The 20153-nt window shown below is 44.7% G+C and overlaps 1 non-coding gene across 1 annotated transcript; it reads right to left on the bottom strand.

The window, feature by feature from the left end:
- Positions 1–1044: 1044 nt before the first annotated feature.
- Positions 1045–1118, bottom strand: trnai-aau (transfer RNA isoleucine (anticodon AAU)). Its single transcript has one exon. It is a non-coding gene; the product is annotated as a tRNA-Ile (tRNA).
- Between the last annotated feature and the right edge of the window lie 19035 nt (positions 1119–20153).

Here is a 20153-nt window from a genome sequence, read left to right as displayed (position 1 = left end):
AATTATTTTACTTAGCTTTTTTATTTGCATTTTTCTCACTGTTGTGTACCTCTTATTTCTTGATTGTCTCTCTTTCTGTCGCTTCCCACTCTGTCAATACATTTTTCCTCTCCTCTTCCCGCTTTGCTACGCTTCTTCCCTGTTTTCCATTTTGTCTCTGTTTCACACATCCCCCACATATTTTGTCACGTAACACTGGCTTCAGCCTTGGTCATTCGCGGCTCCTAGTCTCCCTTTAATCTCTCCGTGCACTGTCATTATCACCTTTGCATCTGGAGCCTCGACTCACCTTCTCTTAGCCTGGTGTTAATAGCTCTGTAAATCTCCCCTTTTTTCAAAATCCTTAACAAAGGGTCAGTTAGACTCGAAACGTCAACTCTTTTCTCTCCTTGCAGATGGTGCCAGACCTGCTGAGATTTTCCAGCATTTTCTCTTTTGGTTTTGAATTCCAGCATCTGCAGTAATTTGCTTTTATTAATGACTCTGTGATGTTGCTGGGGATATGATGACTCCAGTGTCGATGCATGAGAGGTGAGCAAGCGAATGAATTCCCTCTGGTAGTCGCGGGAAATGTAGTAACAGAGATCCAGGAAAATGAGTTGAACGAATCTTTGAAGTGAATTGAAGCCTGAATTCTGGTTCTCCTCCGAGACTGCGCCAGGTCGACTTAATACTTTATATATTTCATGTTTTGCATTTCTTGGTGAAAACAATTGAGACTGATTGATTTGCTGCAGACAACATCCTCCAGTCATCATGGGTACGGCGATTGAGTTGTGCGTCTCTCCCTGTCAAATGTTTTATTGCGCCGGTGAGGCTTTCTGCTTGGTGATTTTGTGGTTTGGTGGGACACATTGTTTGGAAACACAGCAACGCAGCTGAGATCCGGCATAGGACCAACGCGTTGATGTTCCATGACAGCGATGGTCGGCTTTCAAATGAATACACATCTGAATCGATCATGTGACAAGTTCTTGCAGACGGTGAAAGCAAAAGCCACGGAAAACCTTGACACAGCACAGCTGACGAGACGAGCGCTGCACATGGTCAGTGTGGGGATTGAACCCACGACCTTGGCGTTATTAGCACCAGGCTCTAACCAACTGAGCTAACCGACGTGCATTGCCTTTTTGTCAAAACAAAGGCTTATATTGCCTGCGCTCACAACCACGGCGGCTATTCGTTTTCTGATTTGCAATCGATCGCACGATCGTCTGAAGTATTTCCTTCCGTTGCAAAGTTTTTTAACAAAAAAAAATGACTTTTCCGAACGCGCACACTCGAGCTAACCATTTGCTCTGATATCCAAAATTAAGCACAATGTTCGGACGCATGCAATTTCAATCGCAATGCCACCAGCTCAGCTGCAGCTTGTCATGTTGACAAATATCATCTGCTTGAAACGTACCTTCAACGATCGCTCACTGTGCTTCTGGAAACTCACAGACCTTTGGAGTCAGGGTTATGTGCTGCTGATAAACTGCTGCGAACCTGCTGTGTTCCCCCGTCTCCTCCCATTCTGTCTATTACCCCCTCTCTCTCGCCAGCCCTTTGTTGGTCACCACCACCCCTGTTGCCGCCACGCATCGTTCTGTCCCCGCATCTATCGGTCTGTCGCGCCCTCAGTCTTTCCCCCTCTCTGTCAGTCACTCCCCCGTCGGTTGCACACCCATCATTCCCCCCCCCCCTCCCTATGTCAGTTGCACCCCCTCGGTCTGCTCCCCCTCTCTGTCGGTTGCCCCCCTCCCCCCAACCGTCAGTCGCCCCCTCTGTTCCCCTCCTCTCTAATCCTACTTTCTGTCCTCACCCATTTCTGTCCCACCAGTCTCAATCCACCTATCCTCTCTGTCCCTCCGCCCACCCCCTCCCAGTCCCCTAGTTCTGTACTCCCCCACTGGAGGGAAAATATCTTCTCTATTTACCCTATCCATGCCCGGCCTGATTTTAAAAGTCTCTTTCAGGTCACCGTCAGCCTCTGATGCTCCAAGGAAAACAGCCTATCCAACCCTGGCAAAATCCTATAATTCTGTTCTGACCCATTTCAAGTTTGAGAACATCCATGTGATCGGAAGGAGACCAGAATTGCATGGAATATTACAAAAGTTGCTGAATCAATGCCCTGTACAGCCGCAATATGACCTCCCAACCCCTATACTCAATGCTCTGACCAATAAAGGCTAGCAGACAAACTACCTTCTTCACTAATCTATCTACTTGCTACTCTACTTTCAAGGAAGTATGAGCCTGCACTCCAAGGTCTCTTTGTTTAGCAGCACTCCCCACGAACTTACTATTAACTGTATACGTCCTGCTAAAGTTTGCTTTTCCAAAATGCAGCAGCTCACATTTTTCTAAACTGAACTCCTCAGCCCATTCACCCATCTGATCCAGATCCTCTTGTACCCGGAGGTAATCTTTTTCACTGTCTACTACACCTCCCATTTTGGTGTCATCTGCAAACTTACTAACAATACCTCTTATGTTCACATCCAAATCATTGATATAAATGGCGAAAAGTAGTGGATCCAGCACCGATCGTTGTGACACTCCACTGGTCTCAGGCCTCCAGCCTGAAAAGCACCCGCTGCCTTCTACGTTCGAGCCAGTTCTGTACTCCATACGATCTAGCCTTGCTGACCAGTCTCCCATGAGGAACCTTGTCGAATGCCTTACTGAAGTTCATGTAGATCATGTCCATGCTCTGACCTCAGCAATCCTCTTTGTTACTTCTTCAAAAAAACTGAATCAAATTCATGAAGTATCATTTCCCATGAACACAGCTGTTATTAATATCCAGGATTTAACTCTGTACATTGGGGTCTGCGTTGCCCAGTTATAGGTGTTAATATTCTGGATGAAGTTCAAGTACACCAGCATTTTGTCAGTGACTGTGTATTGAGTCTTGTTAATGTCACCAACCCAGGTGAGTTCCTTTTGAAAAGCAGTCCCTGTATCCCTTGCCCACCAGGAAATAGTGTAAGTGTCCTTACCTCTGGACTAGGAGGATCAGGCTCAGAGTTGAGTAACAGCATCTTTGAAGAGGCTGATTAGTAAACGTGCCCAAGCCACCAGGCCATACTGCCTCCCAGCTGTCCCTGCCTGAGCCTCTAAACAGAACCTTCCTGTAGTTTCTCTCCTGTCAGACTCTCCCATTGCTCAGTTGGTCCAGGATTCCCTCCTGCAGCTGCACTGCTCCTGTCCCTCACTGACCTGTCCATCCCCAAGTGTCCTCCACATTCATTCATTGTTTACAATCCCATTACCATAGTTCTCCAGCCCCGCCCCTTCCTGTCCATAGAGATGGCTCAGTGGTTAGCACTGCTGCCTCACAGCACCAAGTACTCTGGTCCGATTCCGGCCAAACCCTGAGTTTGTGCATTCTTCCCGTGTCTGAGCGGGTTTCCTCCGGATGCTCCGGTTTCTGCCCACAATCCAAAGATGTGCAGGATGGCTGAACTGGCCATTCTAAATTGCCCATTATATTAGTTAGAGGGCATGGGTCTGTATAAGTTACTGTTTGGAGGGTCATTATGGACTTGTTTGGCCGAAGGGCCAGTTTCCATACTGTAGGGATTCTGATATATTGGGCAGCAGCTGCTGTCAATCACCCAGGCTCCTGTATGATCGGGAGCACGTGCTGTAGGAGAGGAGACCAGTGTATGGGCACAGTGCTGGCCAATTGTGGGAGTATGCACAGTGCCTGGGAAGGAGGCTGTGGTTGTGAGGGATTAATCTGTCATTGGCAGCTTCCTCCCTCTGGGATCAGGACCCAGGGGAATGGCCTTTTTCTTGCTATCCTGACATGTGATCAGACTAGCAGTGGTGCAGCGTTTTGCAAAAAGTTATCAGAACTTTTCTGTGAAGATTCAGGGTTGTTATGGAAAGGGACAAGGATGGGGCTGCAATTGGAGTTCTAATTTGGCTCATTTTAATAAGATGGGTCTTGGCCAGAGTGTGCAGGATGGTTCTCATCAGGAGCTAGGAAACTGAATTCGAAGAGAGAGTGTGAGAGAACTGGGTATGGAGGAAAGGAGTGGGGGAATTGGTTTGGATTTCAGCTCACAGAAGAGAGAAATTGTGAGACTGAGGTTTAAAGCTTTGGGGGAACAAGGAAACTGCAGGTTAGTCCTACAATTGTCTTATGAATTTCCATCCTGTATTAACGGTGGTAACTTGTGTGCTCTGTTGTCTGGTACTGAAAGGGTGGATTTGCAGATGAGAAATTCAAATGTTCAGTTTTGATAGTTACTTGATCCGTGCCGATCTGAATATCATTGGCCTTTTCATGTGGAAGGAAAGGTGTGTATTCTGTCCGTGGGCAAATATTTCAAATCAGTGTGACTGCAAAAGTACTGAGACACAGCCAAGTCCATGTCAGCATGGTGAGTGTGGAGAGAGATTTAATTTGTTTTTGAAAGTTTGAAAAATCATGGCACATCTCCCAGGAACAATTAAGCCACAACTTTGCTTTTTTTTTTAGATTAGACTTACAGTGCGGAAACAGGCCCTTCGGCCCAACAAGTCCACACCGACCCGCCGAAGCGCAACCCACCCATACCCCTACATTTACCCCTTACCTAACACTACGGGCAATTTAGCTTGGCCAATTCACCTGACCCGCACATCTTTGGACTGTGGGAGGAAACCGGAGCACCCGGAGGAAACCCATGCAGACACGGGGAGAACGTGCAAACTCCACACAGTCAGTTGCCCGATTCGGGAATTGAACCCGGGTCTATAGGCGCTGTGAGGCAGCAGTGCTAACCACTGTGCCACCGTGCCGCCCGTGCCGCTTTGTAGAAGGACAAGTCTTTAATTAACCATGCAACCAGAAAGACACAAGGATACCTGCACCATGGGAAATACTGTGGAAACGGGATTGTTGTAAAGGAGTTCATTCTCGATCATGGATTGTAATCCATGGGCGTTGTCGGTTCCAGCGCTGTGGGGAAATACTGGAAATATGAGGAATGTAATGTAGGTTTCAGCTTTTAAACTGTAAGAAGTGCAGAACAATTTACAAGGATGTTGGCAGGGCTCAGGGGTCTGAGTTATAGGGAGAGGTTAGACAAGCGAGGATTTTTTTGTTTAGAGCAGAGGAAACTGAGGGGGTACTGTTCTAGAAGTGTATAAGACTATGAGAGGCATGGATAAGGTGAATGCAGTCAGTCTTTTCCCCAGGAACTCAAGGATTGGACGGCTTGATTGGATCAGTTTAAGGTTAGAGGAGAAAAAACAAAGGGAAGCTGAGGGGCAACTGTTTTACCCAGAGGGTGGTATGTATATGGACTGAGCTGCCAGTGGAAGTGGTTCAGGCAGGAACACTCAACAACAGGTAAAAGACATTTGGACAAATACATGGATAGGAAAGGGTCAGAAGTAGATGGGCCAAGTGCAGGGAAATGGGGTTAGTGTGGATGGACATTCTGGTCAGCATGGGCCAGTTTGGGCCAAAGGGCCTGTCTCTGCTGCAGGATGCTATGACTCTAAGTGCATCTGCTATTTCTCCCCCTAACCCTGTTGGTATCTTGGGATGTATTCCGTCAGGGCAATGAGACTTGTCTACCTTTAGCTCCATTAACTTGCCCAGCTCTAACACTTTCACGATAATGGTTATTATCTAGGACGTCACCTTCCTACGTCTCCTTATCAATTACTGCAATGCTCTTTGTATCCTCCACTGTGAGACTGACTGCTGTGTACTCATATTCCTGAACCCTGCTGGATAGGGATAACTCGGCGCAGAACTTAGAGGTCTTCTTTGTGTCTTTATTGATGAGACATGGCAGTTATGTGGAGAGTGTACATGCAAAACACCTCCAGGCAGCATCAGGTAACTCCCCGCCTGTCCGATATGCCACTCCCATTCTTATAACTTTGTGGTTTGTGACTTTGAATAGAGACTGTCTCTCTGTATTATTTCCATGGCAACGGCAGTTAGAAAGTCTAGTTCAGTTCAGCACTTTATGGTTAAATCACACACCCCTCCCCCCACGCCCCTATGGATCCCTCAAGTATCTGACAGGCGCTTCAGTTTCAGTGGGGCTGTCTATCAGGATTCTGATGTGGAGGAGCCGGTGGTGGGGTGGACAAAGTTTAAAAACCACACATCACCAGGTTATAGTCCAACAGGATTATTTGGAAGTACAAGCTTTTGGAGTGTGCTGTGATTTTTAACTTGATCAGGATTATCTCTATGGTAACAGTGAAGTGCTTCAACAATTACAGAGGCCATATGTTCCCCACACGATAGGTTCCCCTCGAGCAGTGTAAACTGGTATTCTGGCCCTGGGGATAGCTACTCATCACTTTTCTCCCCCAATCCAATTTCGCTTTCTGTTGATCTTTAAAGTTTTTCTAATCTCCTTGGTCTTTGGTAATTTGTATGCATTCTATTTCAGTTTGATAGACTCTCTTATTTCCTGAGCCACCCATGGGAGATTACTCCTTTTCCTACAGTCCTTCCTTTTCCCTGATATATACTTTTGCGGAGCATTTCAAAAAATTGCTTTGATATTCCCGCACTGTCTGTCAACTTTCCCACCATTAAGTCTTTGTTTCCAGTCTACGTTAGCCAACTCCTGCCTCATCCTATTGTAGTCTCCTTTTGTTTAAGCACTGGATCTTGGGAGTGGATCTAATCTTCCAGCTTTCCATCTGTGGCCTTGGCTTTGTAATAAAATACAGGATAGATATTCTCAACACTCTGGATGCTGCGAATGTACTACGCAGTCTAAAACCATAAATCCCTGTCTCCCCTCAGTTTAAAATTGCAAAATCATTATCTCCTACACGCGTCCTTACTATCTGTCATTTTCCGAAAATCTCCTTTGGTGAAGGTAGTGATTTTTGGATTCAGCTTTCCAGTTATTACCGTAAGAAGATAAGCACTGGGCACAGGAGAGGCAATGCAGCCCTTCGAACCAGCCCCACCATTTAATACGGTAATGATTGAGCTCACCTCGGTCTCAGCTGGATGTTCCCACCTGCTCTCTCTCACTCTTCATCTCATTGCAAATACAACATCTGTATCTCTTCAAATCTGCTCATTGTCCTGGCATCTACCACATTTTGAACATGGACTTCCATAGATTCACAACACATTGAGACAAGTATATTCTTCTTCATGAGAATAGAATAGAGCCCCTATAGTGCAGAAACAGGGTATTCATCCATCGAGTCCACACCAGCCCTATGATGAGCATCCCATTCAGACCCACTTGTTCCCTGTAACATTGCATTTCCCATGGCTAACGTGCATGGACACTCAGCAATTTAGCATAGGCAATCCACCTAACCTGCACATCTTTTTGGACTGTGTGAGGAAACTGAAGAACTGCACGAAACCATGCAAACATGGGGAGAATGGGTAATCTCCACACAGTCACCTCTGGTCTCTGATGCTGTGAGGCAGCAGTGCTAGCCACTGAGCAACCTCTGCTTAAAACCTACTGCGCCTTATTAACCTCCCAATTCCCCAATTGGCTGAATCTATGTTCCTCACGTCAGAAATCCGGTTGTCTAAGCGGATGTCTCAGTAAATCCCAGTGACGGCCCACATGTCCCGTGTGTCTGAATGGGGATCCGATACACAACATCCTCCATCCCACACTTTTCATTCACATTCCAGAGACAGGGCTCCAGTGGCTGCATGAGGACTGCAACTCCCAAATTCCGAGGCAGGGACCACACGTCTGTGGGGAACGTGGCACTGCACACTGCAGAATGTGGGTGGGTTCTGGAGCATGTGCTTTGGGGTAACTAGTGGAAAGTATTTCACACAGTGATTGTCTGGAGGAGGAGCGTATTTGCTTGTAGTATTGGTCTGTTGGGGGGGGTTAAAGTGTCACCACACCCACATGGGGCCAAGTTACATTCCCAACTCGTCATAACACTGGAACCGACCAATGAGAAACAAAGAAGGCGCTGACCTACTCTCCCAGACTGAAGGTTCCTCTTCTGTCCAGGAACTGCCACCTCCCTTTCTGTTTCCTTTAGTTTCATTCTGCTGTTACATTATTGACTTGCAGTAACTGAAGGGAAAGGACGTGAACCCAGAAAGGGTGCAGAGTCTAACCAGGGACGGGAAGTGGTGGCATGGATCTGTTTATCAACAACTCCATGAGAATGGGGAGGGTGTACACTCGGGGGTAGCAGAGCCAGAATGGTGGGAGAGAGTAAGTGGGCTGGAGGGTTACAGCTTTGGGGGAAGAAAGGGAAAAAAGATATTCTAGAGAAACTAGAATTGTCTGTTCTGAATTTCTCATCTGTACGTATTCCTTTATACAGGGTGCTAGACGGTGAAGATTTGCAGACTGAAATCTCAAAATCATGTGCAGATTGTGATTAAGTTGCCTAGTGTTTAAAGAACCAAAGATGGAGAATGACTCTGCCAAAATCCTGCAACACTCTCCCTCCCAGCATTGTCAGTCTATCTATGCCAAATGGACTGCGAATGGTTCAAGACAGCAGCTCACTACCATCTTCTCAAGGGTAACTGGAGATAGGGAATAAATGCTGGCTGAGCCAGTGATGCCCATATCCTGGAAATGGTTGCTATCTCTAGTTGCTGAAACCCTGTTGATGTTACTGCAGGATGATGAGGGACGCTGAGTGTATCCTCCAGGAGGCAGCACCATCACATTACCCCTGCCTACACCCACACAGTAACACAGCAACATCACTGGAACAAAAGGCAGTGAAACCAAAGGAGGACTGAGATATAGTTCTTCGAGGTAGAGTCATGAAAGGGGATTAGAACACAGCAGGAACAGGAGACTGAGCTAGATGGTCAGCTGTTTCCCATTGAATGGTGGAGCAGGAGTGAAAGGTTGAATGGCCTCCCGCTACTATCTCCCAGGTATGTATATAGTCATGGAGCCTGGGTCGGAAGGAGTGGGCAGGGATTCTGCAGGAGATTGCACCTCCACATCAGTTTTCAGTGAGGGATGGTTTGGTGGATTTTTAAAAATATGTCTTTTACAAGGTTTGTGAATTTGGTTGAAGAATATTGTAGCTATTTATTCCACTATAAATAAAACTAAAAGAAAAGAAATGAAACTATCTGGACTTAAGTTTTTAAGAATTTCAAACGTCCTGTAAAACAAAATCCTGTCTATTCCAGGACACCATCACTTTCCAGTTATTCAAACTCCAGGGAAATATTTAATCCCTGTCTGAACCTTTGGTTTGATTTAACTGCTTTTCAATTCTCATTCTGTGAGCTGTGAAGTGTTCTCCTCCCCCCCACCCCCACAAATTTCTCCGACCCAGAAATGTTATCACGCACAGCTGAGCAACCTTCCCTCGTTCATCATTACGCCATTTTGGGTTTTGTTAATATATAATCACCAGCAGGAAACCACCCGTGTAACCAATTGAATATTTACAAACAAAGCCCATTACGGGCAAAGCAAACCATTCCATGTGACAGAGTGGGAAGGGACCAAATCAAAGTAGAGTTGGGGGTGAGGGGGCAGCGGTGGAGATAAAGCACTGTATCCCCTGCGATGCCCACCTCTACCTAAACACATTGAAACATTGATACATACCACATGATCCTTCTCCAAGGACGCCCTGCTTTATCCTCTATCATAGAATAGAATCCTGATAGTGTGGAAGGAGAGCATTGACCCATCAAACCCCACCAACCATTCAAAGAGCATCCCACCTGGAGCACTCCGTCCTTGTAACACTGCATTTCCCATGGCTGATCCACGGAGTCTGCACAATCCTGGACACTGTGGACAATTTCACACAACTGATCCACCTCACCCACAAATTTTTGAACTGTGGGAGGAAACCAGAGCACCTGGAGGGGGCTCTCATAGGAGAATGTGCAAACTCCACATAGGCTGTTGACCAAGGCTGGACTCCAACCTTGTACCTGGTGCTGTGAAGCAGCAGTGCTATAATCCCAATTAAATCAAAACAGATGATCCCTGCTCATTGTCACATTGCTGTTTATTGCCCAGAGAGTCTGGGAGATGCTGCAGCCAGAAAGATTTCCGATTATCTCATGAGGAAGAGAATTCAAAATTCGGGCCAGTGACTCGGGGCGCAGTGAAGTCACGGAGGTCTGGGAACCATCAGAAATGTAACAGGTTGTGAGCAAGGTGGGTTGAGACAAGAACAAAAAGACAGTGTCACACAGGGGAAGGCAGGAGAGATTAAATTGCAGAAATGGTAGTCCCTCAAGGCCATGGGGAATGGAGTTAGGGCTGGGAAAGAAACCAGGAAACAAGGTGAGCAGCTGTCAAAGAAATACATTGAAAAAACAGATTATAACAACATAGAGGGCAGAGTTCACAGTCTGAAATTGTTTCTCTCATTGGTGAGTACAGAATGCTGTAAAGCCTGGGTCATTCTATTGCAGCCAAGACATGCAGGATAGGCCAAGTGGCCTCAATATGTGCTGTAACTTTCTGATCAATTTATTGTGACATTTGGAATTCAGGTCGGATGATGTTCATAAATTCTCAAATTGGAGAAATGTTAAATAAATCACAATGATCACATTCTGCAGACTTTAGTCCGCAGCCCTGCCTGCTCCAGCATCTCAGTTACATCCATGTCCTTTTATTCTAATGTGATGCTGGTTACTGCCTCTGCCACCCCATCAGTGAGTTCCTGCTCCCCACCATCTCCGAGTGAAATGAATTCTCCCCTCCCCTTCTTTCAGAGAATTAGTTTCAATCTAAATCCTCCAGTTTCTGACCTCTCTGTTAGAGAATAGCTCCTTCCTATCCACTCAATCTGGATTCCTCAGCATTTTATCACTTCGATTATATCTCAGCTCATCCTCCTCGGAAATCATCCCCAGCCTATCCAACCTTTCCTCAGAGCAGAAATTCTCCAATTGTAGAAACATTCTGATCAATCTCCTCTGTACCCTCTCTGATGTGATCACATCAACCCTGGATTGTGGGGATCAGAAGTGTGTGCAGTACTTTAACCGCAGTCAAACGAGTGTTCCTGACATTTCCCATGTCACCTCCGTGTTCTTGTGGTTGTTTCTCTCACAAAAAAGAATCCTGGTTTTCCCACACGGAACTGGGTATGCACTCCATGGGTCTTGGATTCCCTACCATGTGTTTATTTGTTAAATAATCCTAAATTAACTTCAGATTAAAACAACATTATCAGCTACCCACCAATCAATTTCTTCCATTATACTCAAGTCACCTTACTTTTTAAAATTTCTTTAAAATTATTACTATCGAAACACAACAGGCTTAAATTTGCTGATCAAGTATTCCGATGTCTCCACTGTTACAATCACTTCAAGATTGTCTTTACCTTCAGCTACATTGGTGAATTGAACATTGATTGTAAATATATGAATATCAAAAGGACTTGAGTTTTATGATAATTAATCCAGTCTGATGTTCTTGTTTGTTAATATCTTGAAGAGAACTGTCCTCAGAACTCCAGCTGTGCTCTGATTTCATTCACAACTGGGTGTGGCTGGACTGCAGATCTTAGATCTGTTCAGTTGTTTCCCGGATTGCTTCGCTCTGTCTATCACTTGTCGCTTATGCTGTTTGGCACACAAGTAGTCCTCTTTGGAAACTTCATCAGGTTAACACCTCATTTTTAGGTGTTCATGCTGCTGTTACTGGCATGCCCTCCTGAATTCTCTCAGTTGAACGAGGAGTGATCCTCTGATTCGATGGTAAGAGGTAAATTGGGGGATATGATGTGCCATGATTCTGTAAGTTTTGTTGGAGTACAATTCTACTGCTGTTGGTGGAAGGAAAGAGCTAAACTCTTACACTGTTGGCCCCATATACTACATGCAGTATCATGAACACTGATAGGCCAAGACATGAAATACGAGCAACACTGTACAATGATGCAGGATCACACCTGCAGCAAGGGGAGTTTGAGATCCAATTTGACATAGGAGTAGGGAAAGAAGCAGCTGATCAGATTGTCTCATTCATTGTCATAAAGAGACTCTATAAGATTATTGCACTCTTTGGGGTAAGGATGGAGGAGGTTGGGGAGATGGAGAGCCCTTCAAACGAAACTAATCTGCCTGAGAGTTGTGAAATAGAATTGATAGCCATGCATTTAACAGAAAGCTAATTGAAACTCTTTTTATCCCCAAAAGATAACAAGACTGATGGTGCTTCCAATCATCACCAGAAACAAACCCCAGAATACATGGTTCGGAGATGGATGTCAATTGCCAATCAACATCCAATTCCTGCAATCATTGAGCAAACTTACATGTGATGAACCAGTTCTGATGAACCAGAAAATCACTGTTCACTCTGTGCAGATGGACAGCGAAGTGGGGAAGTATTGACTGAGTGGTATTGTCGTGAGACAGTTAATCTATAAACCTCAGATAGTGTTCTGGAGACCTGGATTCAAAGCCTGCTGCAGCAGATGGAGGAATTAGAATTCAATAAAAAAAACTTGTGAATTTAGAGTCTAATGATGACCATTAATCGATTCTCAGAAAAACCGATCTGGTTCAGTAATGCCCTTTCAGGAAGGAAGCTGCCATCCTTCCCTGGTCTGGCCTACATTGTGACCTCAGACCCACAGCAATGTGGTTGACTCTTACCTGCCCTCTGGGCAATTAGGGATGGGCAGGAAATGCTGCCGGGCCAGCAACACCCTCATCCTGTGAATGAATAAAGGGAAATAAAAGTCTCTACCTAGTGTGAATCTGTACATGTTCAACAATGTTGTGAACATTTCCAAAGCTAAGATCTCTGTGTGCAAAACTTTGAGCTGCCAAAACCATTGTTCTTTACTTGGCGTGAGAATGAGAAAAAAAATCCTTCAACTTTGGCTATCAGTAAATTCCCTGGTGTCTCAGCAGGATGGATGCCTGAGTGAATCCCTCCCCCCCCCCCCCCCCCCCCCCCCGCCAACACGCACAGAGCAGGTGAACAGCTCCCCAGTCTGACTGGTTTGGCCCATTTCCAGATGGGATGGGTAAAGAATTCCCTTCTGGCATTCCCCACATTTCCAGAGTCAGTCCCTAGTGTGACTGCACTGGTGTTTTGCCATTTCAGATAAATGCTCGCAGACTGTTACACACACTGTTAGCACCCCCCACCCCTCAAGGACCCAGTATAAAGCAGTAAACATTATCTCCTGCTGTGGAGGGACAGCCTGTATTGGGCTGTGTAGGAACACTGAGCAGATTTCCCTAAATGACAACTTACTCGGTGACCAGAGCAATTTAAGCAAGTCCAAATAAAATGCATTATAGCACAGAAAGAGGCATATCAAATCCAAGCTGGCTCTCTGTCGCAAAATCCAATATTCTCATTCCCCATATGTACCCCAAACTCTGCAAGTTTATTTCTCTCAGAACTGATCTAATTGTTTTTATCAATCATTGAGCTTCTCTACTTGTGCCACCATAATAAGCAAAATGTTCTGCATATTTCCAGCCAATACAGTCAGTAGAAACACTTGCTCATCTCGGGCTGTCTCAAAACCTTACATCTGACCTTAATTCTTGTGCCATCACCTATCAAATACAGATATTTTTGTCTGCTATATCTAGGCCTATTATTGGACAGCCAGCGAGAGTTTCAAAGCAATCTCTACTTGTAGAGACTCTTCTTCGAATCTCTGCCTTACCCACAGTCTGTGGGCAGCACGGTGGCACAGTGATTAGCACTGCTGCCTCACAAGCGCCAGAGACCCGGGTTCATTTCCCGACTCAGGCGACTGACTGTGTAGAGTTTGCACGTTCTCCCGTGTTTGCGTGGGTTTCCTGTGGGTGCTCCGGCTTCCTCCCATAGTCCAAAGATGTGCAGGTCAGTTGAATTGACCATGCTAAATCGCCCGTACTGTTAAGTAAAGGGATAAATGTAGGGGTATGGGTGGGTGGCGCTGTGGCGCGTCGGTGTGGACTTGTTGGGCTGAAGGGCCTGTTTCCACACTGTAAGTAATCTAATCACAGAGACAGTATATTTACTAGACAAAGGTATATCAGTCACATGGGCGATTGTCATTACTTAGTTTAAAGCAGGTATTTATGAATTTACAAAGCTTGATAAATGATGATGTCCTGTGATAACGTGTGATGGATTACAGAAATTGATTATCATATTGTTCATGATTATGTGTTGATGGGAAGAGATTAAGGCAGAAAGGTTCTTCCGTCAGTAAATGGGGGATTCACTTACCTATGCTAATATGGAGGGGAGCTAAGACAAGGGAGGGGAAGGCAGTTTAATAGGGTTGTATCCAGGGTTCTCAGTCTTGACTGGAAAGGGCACATTGCTCTGTCTGGGGTTACGGGGGAATCTACACGTGTGGCTGCAAGAGGTTCTATGTTGACATACTGTCAGCCTCCCCCCTTCTGAGGTGTTCTGTCTGTATTCTAAGAGTGTAGGCTTTCAGTTGATGAAATAAGGCCTTTGGCAAGGAATGTTTAATCCTTGAGTCCCACGGTGTCCTGAAAGAGAAGCAAAAGGTACGGAACTGGCCCCTCTATGGTATTTTAACTTCCCCATTCTGACCAGGAATCTGTTGACCAGAATTGAATGCAATGATTGACTGTGACCTATCTAGAGCTTTGTCCAGGGTCAGCATCTTTTCCGTGAGTTTGTTAGTGTTCCCACATTAATGAAGCCAAGCATCCATTTGTTTTACTCAATACACTTTATGTTCTCTCTCCTTTAATGATTGGTACACATTGTCCCGCATTCCTGCTGTCCTGCTCTCTGTATCTGTGCCATTCAAATATATATTCCCTTTTGACATTGCTTCTCTCAAAATGCACAAACTTACTGTGTGTGCTAAAGAAGAGACATATTCTACTCAAAATATTATCTCTCGCTCCACACATTCTTCCCCCTGGAAAACAGAACAGTACAGCACCGGAATAATCGGCCCACCATGTCTGTGCGGATCATGATGCCATTCCAAACTAATTCCACCTGCCTGTACATGGTCCATATTCCTGCCAACCCTTGCCTGATTATGTGTCTGCCCAAATGCCTCTTAAAAGTTGTGATTTTTTTCTGCTTTTCCCATCTCTCAGGAAAGTACATTCTTGTCATTTACCACCTTCTGCATAAGAAACTTGTCTGACACAACTGCCTTTAACCTTGCACAGATGTTGTTGGAAATGCTCGGCAGATCATGCAGCATCTCTGACGAGAAGTCAGTTCATGTTTCGGGTCTGGTCACCCTTCCTCAGAAACATTAACTTTAATTTATCTTCATAGAAGCTGCTAGAGCTGTTGAACTTTTCCCGATAATGTTTTTGTTTCTGGTTTACAGCATCTGCAGTTGTTTCAGTTTTCATTTCCTTTAAACTTGCCCCCACTCCCCTAAATATATGGCCTGTAGAATTTGCCATTTTCATCTTGGAAAAAGATTCAGATTTTTCACACTGTCTGAGTCTTTCGGATCACCCGCAGCCACTGACTTCCCCAAGACAAAAATCCAAGTCTATCCAACCTCTCCCAATCCTGGCAACATCCTGGTAAACCTGTTATAACGGTGTTCAAAGCCTCCACATCCTCATTTTTATGTAGTGATCAAAACAGCACACAATACTCCAAAGGTGGCATAATGACAGTTTTATATTCACTCCCCTGACAGAAGAAGGCATTTATGCCATCCACCTCCTTCACCACTTTCAGGGAGCTGTGAACTTGCCCCTGAAGATCCCTGTGTACATCAATGCTGCTGAGAGCCCTTTGCATTCCTCTGGCAATGAGCCTCTCAAAATACATCACCTCACACTTGTCTGGATTAAAATCTATCTTCGTATAGGTTTTACAACTGATCTCTTTCTTGCTTTATCCTTTGACAACATTCTTCATGATTCATAACTTCATCAATTTGTAACATCTAGAAACTTGCTAATTAAATCGTTTACATTTCCATGCTAATCATTGATATATGTTACAGACAATAGATGTTCCAATTCTGATCCTTGTGCAACAACACTGGCCACAGAACTCCAGCCAGCAACGTGCTGTAGAAGGAACATATTTCATTTAGTTAGTCAGTCAGTCAGAAAGCATTCCAGGCATTGGTGTAGCATTAGATGTTTCAAGATAATCACAATCCTGGTAAAAACATCCTGGAGCAGATTTTCAATTCTGTGTACCCTACCTGGGGACTCCCCCAGAACCAAATATAAAGCTGTATACATTATCTCCTGCTGTGGAAGGACAACCTGTGTTGGTCTGAGCATGAACACAGAGTAGATTTACCTAAATGATAAGACAAACAACCAGAACAAGTTAAGCAAGGACAAAAAAATGTATTATGGCACAGAAAGGGGCCCATCAAATCCAAGCTGGCTCTCTGTAGCAGAATCCCTTATTCGCATTCTCCAACTAAGCCCAAAACCCTGAAAGTTTATTTTCCTCAGATCTGATATAATCGTATTCGTTAATCATTGACCATCTCTACTTGCACCATATAATAGGCAGCATGTTCTGCATATTTCCAGCCAATACAGTCAACGGGAACACTTGCTCATCTCCCACTTTCTCTAAACGTTATATCTGGTCATAAATTTTGAGCCATCACCTATCAAGTGCAATTTATTTTATTGTCTGCTCTATGTAGATGTGTTATAATTTATCCATTTTATTCTATCAAGATATATTCAACTTGATTTCTTCAAAGAAAATAACATTTGTTTTTTTCCAAATCATTCCCGGGACTGCATTTTCTTCATCAGTGCACCACACCAGTAAGTCTGTACTCCACACCGTGAAGATCACTCAGATCCTTCCTGAGCAGGAATCTGTTGACCTGAATTGGATACAATGATTGACTGTGACATATCCCATCAATGAAATTGCTTAATGAAACCCAGGATCCCATATGTTTTGATCAAAACACTTTGATTATGTCCTCTCTCCTTTAAAGAATTGTACACATTGTCCCCCCACCTTCCCTCAGTCTCTACTCTTTGTGTCTGTGCCATGCAAATATATATTTCCTTTCTACATTGCTTCTCTCAACAGTGTGTTCTAAAACATATTAACTCTCGATCCACACGTTGTACCCCCTGGAAAACAGAACAGTACAGCACCTGAATAATCGGCACATCAGGATGCCATTCCTAAACTAATTCCACCTGCCTGGACATGATCCATATCCCTGGCAACCCCTTGCCTGCTTATGTGCCTTCCCAAATGCCTCTTAAGCATTGTGATTATTTCTGCTTTTACCACCTCCCCGGAGAGTACATTCTAGTCATCTACCACCTTTTTCATTAGAAACTTGCCTGACATAACTCCCTTTAAACTTTCACGTTATTGGAAATGCTCAGCTGGTCTTGCAGCATCTGAGAAAATAAAATTCCGTTAACGTTTTGGGTCCTTCATCAGAAACGTGAACTCTGATTTCTCTTCACAGATGATTCCAGACTTGTTGAGCATTTCCAGAAACTTCCGTTTTTGTTTCTGATCAACGGCATCTTCTGTTCTTCCGGTTTTTATTTTCTTTAAATTTCCCCCGTCCCCTGAAATCTATGGTAGAATTTGTCATTTCCACCTTGGATAAAGATTCAGATTATAGAACATAGAACAATAAAGCACAGAACAGGCCCTTCAGCCCTCAATGTTGCACCGAACTGTGGAATTTTCTCAACTCGTCCCCCTACACTATCCCAAAATCATCCATGAGTTTATCTAAGGATTATTTAAATCTCCCTAGTGTGGCTGAGTTGAATACCTCAGCAGGTAGGACATTCCACACACTTACCACTCTCTCCTTGTAAAGAATTTGCCTCTGACATCTGTCTTAAATCTATCACCCTTCAATTTGTAGTTGTGCTCATTCGTACAAGTTGACGACATCATCCTAAGAAGAAGACTTTCACTGTCTATCTAATCCACTGATTATCTTATATGTCTCTATCAAATTCCCCCTTAGCCACCTTCTTTCCAATGAGAACAGATCCAAGTCTCTCAGCCTTTCTCATAAGACCTTCCCTCCAGACCAGGCACCATCCTGATAAATCTCCTCTGCACCTTTTCCAAAGCGTCCACATCCTTTTTGTAATGGGGCGACCAGAGCTGTACACAATATTCCAACTTTGGCCACACCAGCATTGTGTATGGTTGCAGCATGATATTGTGGTTCCAGAACTCAATCCCTCTACCAATGAAACCTAACACGCCGTATGCCGCCTTAACAGCACTATCCACCTGGATGGCAACTTTCAGAGATCTATGTACATGGACTCCAAGATCCCTCTGCACATCCACACTACCAAGAATCTTTCCATTGACCCAATATTCTGCCTTCCTGTTATTCTTCCCAAAGCACATCACCTCACATTTAGGTGCATTGAACTCCACTTGCACCTCTCGCAAGAAGTGAGAGAAATCAAACATGATATAAAGATCCAACAGTCACTAAATTCATTTGGCCATAAAGGGAACATGATTATCTTGTTTGTCAGTGAGCAAAGGTTTCAAACAACATTGTGTGTGGTCAAGCACCAACAATGACACACACACACACACACACACACACACACACACACACAGACACACACACACACACACAGACACACACACACAGACACACACACACACACACACACACACACACACATACACACACACACACACACACACACAGACACACACACACACACAGACACACACACACACACACACACACACACACACACACACACACACACACACACACATATAAGAGTGTGAGTGTTCCAGTGAACTGACTGCAGAAATTATTTAACATTATCCAGTTAACAATCTAAAAATATTCACAGACAGAGAAGCCATAAATATGTTGTGTTTATGGGAAAGGATTCACCAGATCATCCAACCTGGAGATATGCGAAGAGATCAGCACCATGAAAATATTTGGATTGTGAGAAGGATTGAAAATTCACAGACCTCCTGGAGACTCACTGACACAGACATTCTGTGTGAAGAGATTTATTTTGTCATCCAGCTTCATGTCACAGCAGTGGCTTTACACAGACAAGAGAGCTTTCCCCTGACTATGGGGCAAAAAATCTTTAAGATCTGTAAAGGTCTTAAATTCAATGGTCTTTATTTAACATCACCCTATTCACATGGGGGAGAAGTCGTTCTGCTGTTCCATGTGAGGGAAGGTATTCATTTGGGGATCCAGCAGTGCCTTGCTTTTTCTTCCTTGATAAGAGACTAAAGCATTTTCCCCACTACAGATGTTACACTAACTGAACTATACTTCCCCATCTTTTGTCAACCTTCCTTTTTAAACAGCAGCGCCACTGTATTCCAATCTGCTGGAACTGCCCCAGAGTTCAGCAAATTGGGAAAATTACTGACAGTGTAACTGTTCTATCACCCGCTGTCTCTTTTAGCACGCTGGGATGCATTACACCAGGACCAGGAGACTTGACTATCCTTAGCTCCATGAGCTTGCCCAACACTAGCGTTCCATAATAATGTTTGTTTCCAGGTCCTCACCAATTCCAACTCTTTGTCAAAGTCTGGCATGTTATTAGTGCCCTCCACTGTGAAGACCGAGACAAAATACCTATTTAGTGCCTCAGCCATTTCATCACATCACATAACTAAATGTCCCTCCTCATCCCCTGAAGGACCAACATTTACCTTAGCCACTCTTTTTCATTTAAATTTATCATAGACACTTCTGCTATCTGTCTTTAAATTCTGTGGTACATCTTTTCTCTCCTGTTCTTTTCTACGGTTCTTTATCACACTTTTTGTGACTTCCTTCTGATCTTTAACACTTTCCCAATCTTCCAGTTTCATAATGGTTTTGACCACTTTGTGTGCCTCATCGGTCAATGTGAGAGATGGGGAGGGAGATTGAGGAGGGGACGGGATGGAGAGGCGAGGAGGGAGGGGGAGAAGAGAGGGTGGACGAAGGGGAGGCGCGGGGATAAATGGATTGGGAAAAGAGGCAGGGCAGAGGAAAGAAGGGGTGGAGAGAGGGCTGTAGGAGAGAGGGGTAGGAGAGAGCTGGGAACGATGGGTGAGAGTAGGAAGTGAGATGGGAGGAGAGGGTAGGAGGAGTTGGATAGGAGAGGGAACAGAAGGACAAAGGGCGAGGAGCGAGGGGTGGATGGCGTGAGGGGGACTAGAGGGGTGCAGGGTGGATGGGAAGGGGTTGTAGGAGAGAAGGAGAGGAATGAAGGAGAGGAGTAGAAGTGG

The sequence above is a fragment of the Hemiscyllium ocellatum genome, unplaced genomic scaffold (genome assembly GCF_020745735.1).
Source record: "Hemiscyllium ocellatum isolate sHemOce1 unplaced genomic scaffold, sHemOce1.pat.X.cur. scaffold_388_pat_ctg1, whole genome shotgun sequence".
Classification (NCBI taxonomy): domain Eukaryota; kingdom Metazoa; phylum Chordata; class Chondrichthyes; order Orectolobiformes; family Hemiscylliidae; genus Hemiscyllium; species Hemiscyllium ocellatum.
The sequence above is the reverse complement of the archived record's forward strand: the minus strand, read 5'-3'. Positions and strand labels throughout refer to the sequence as shown.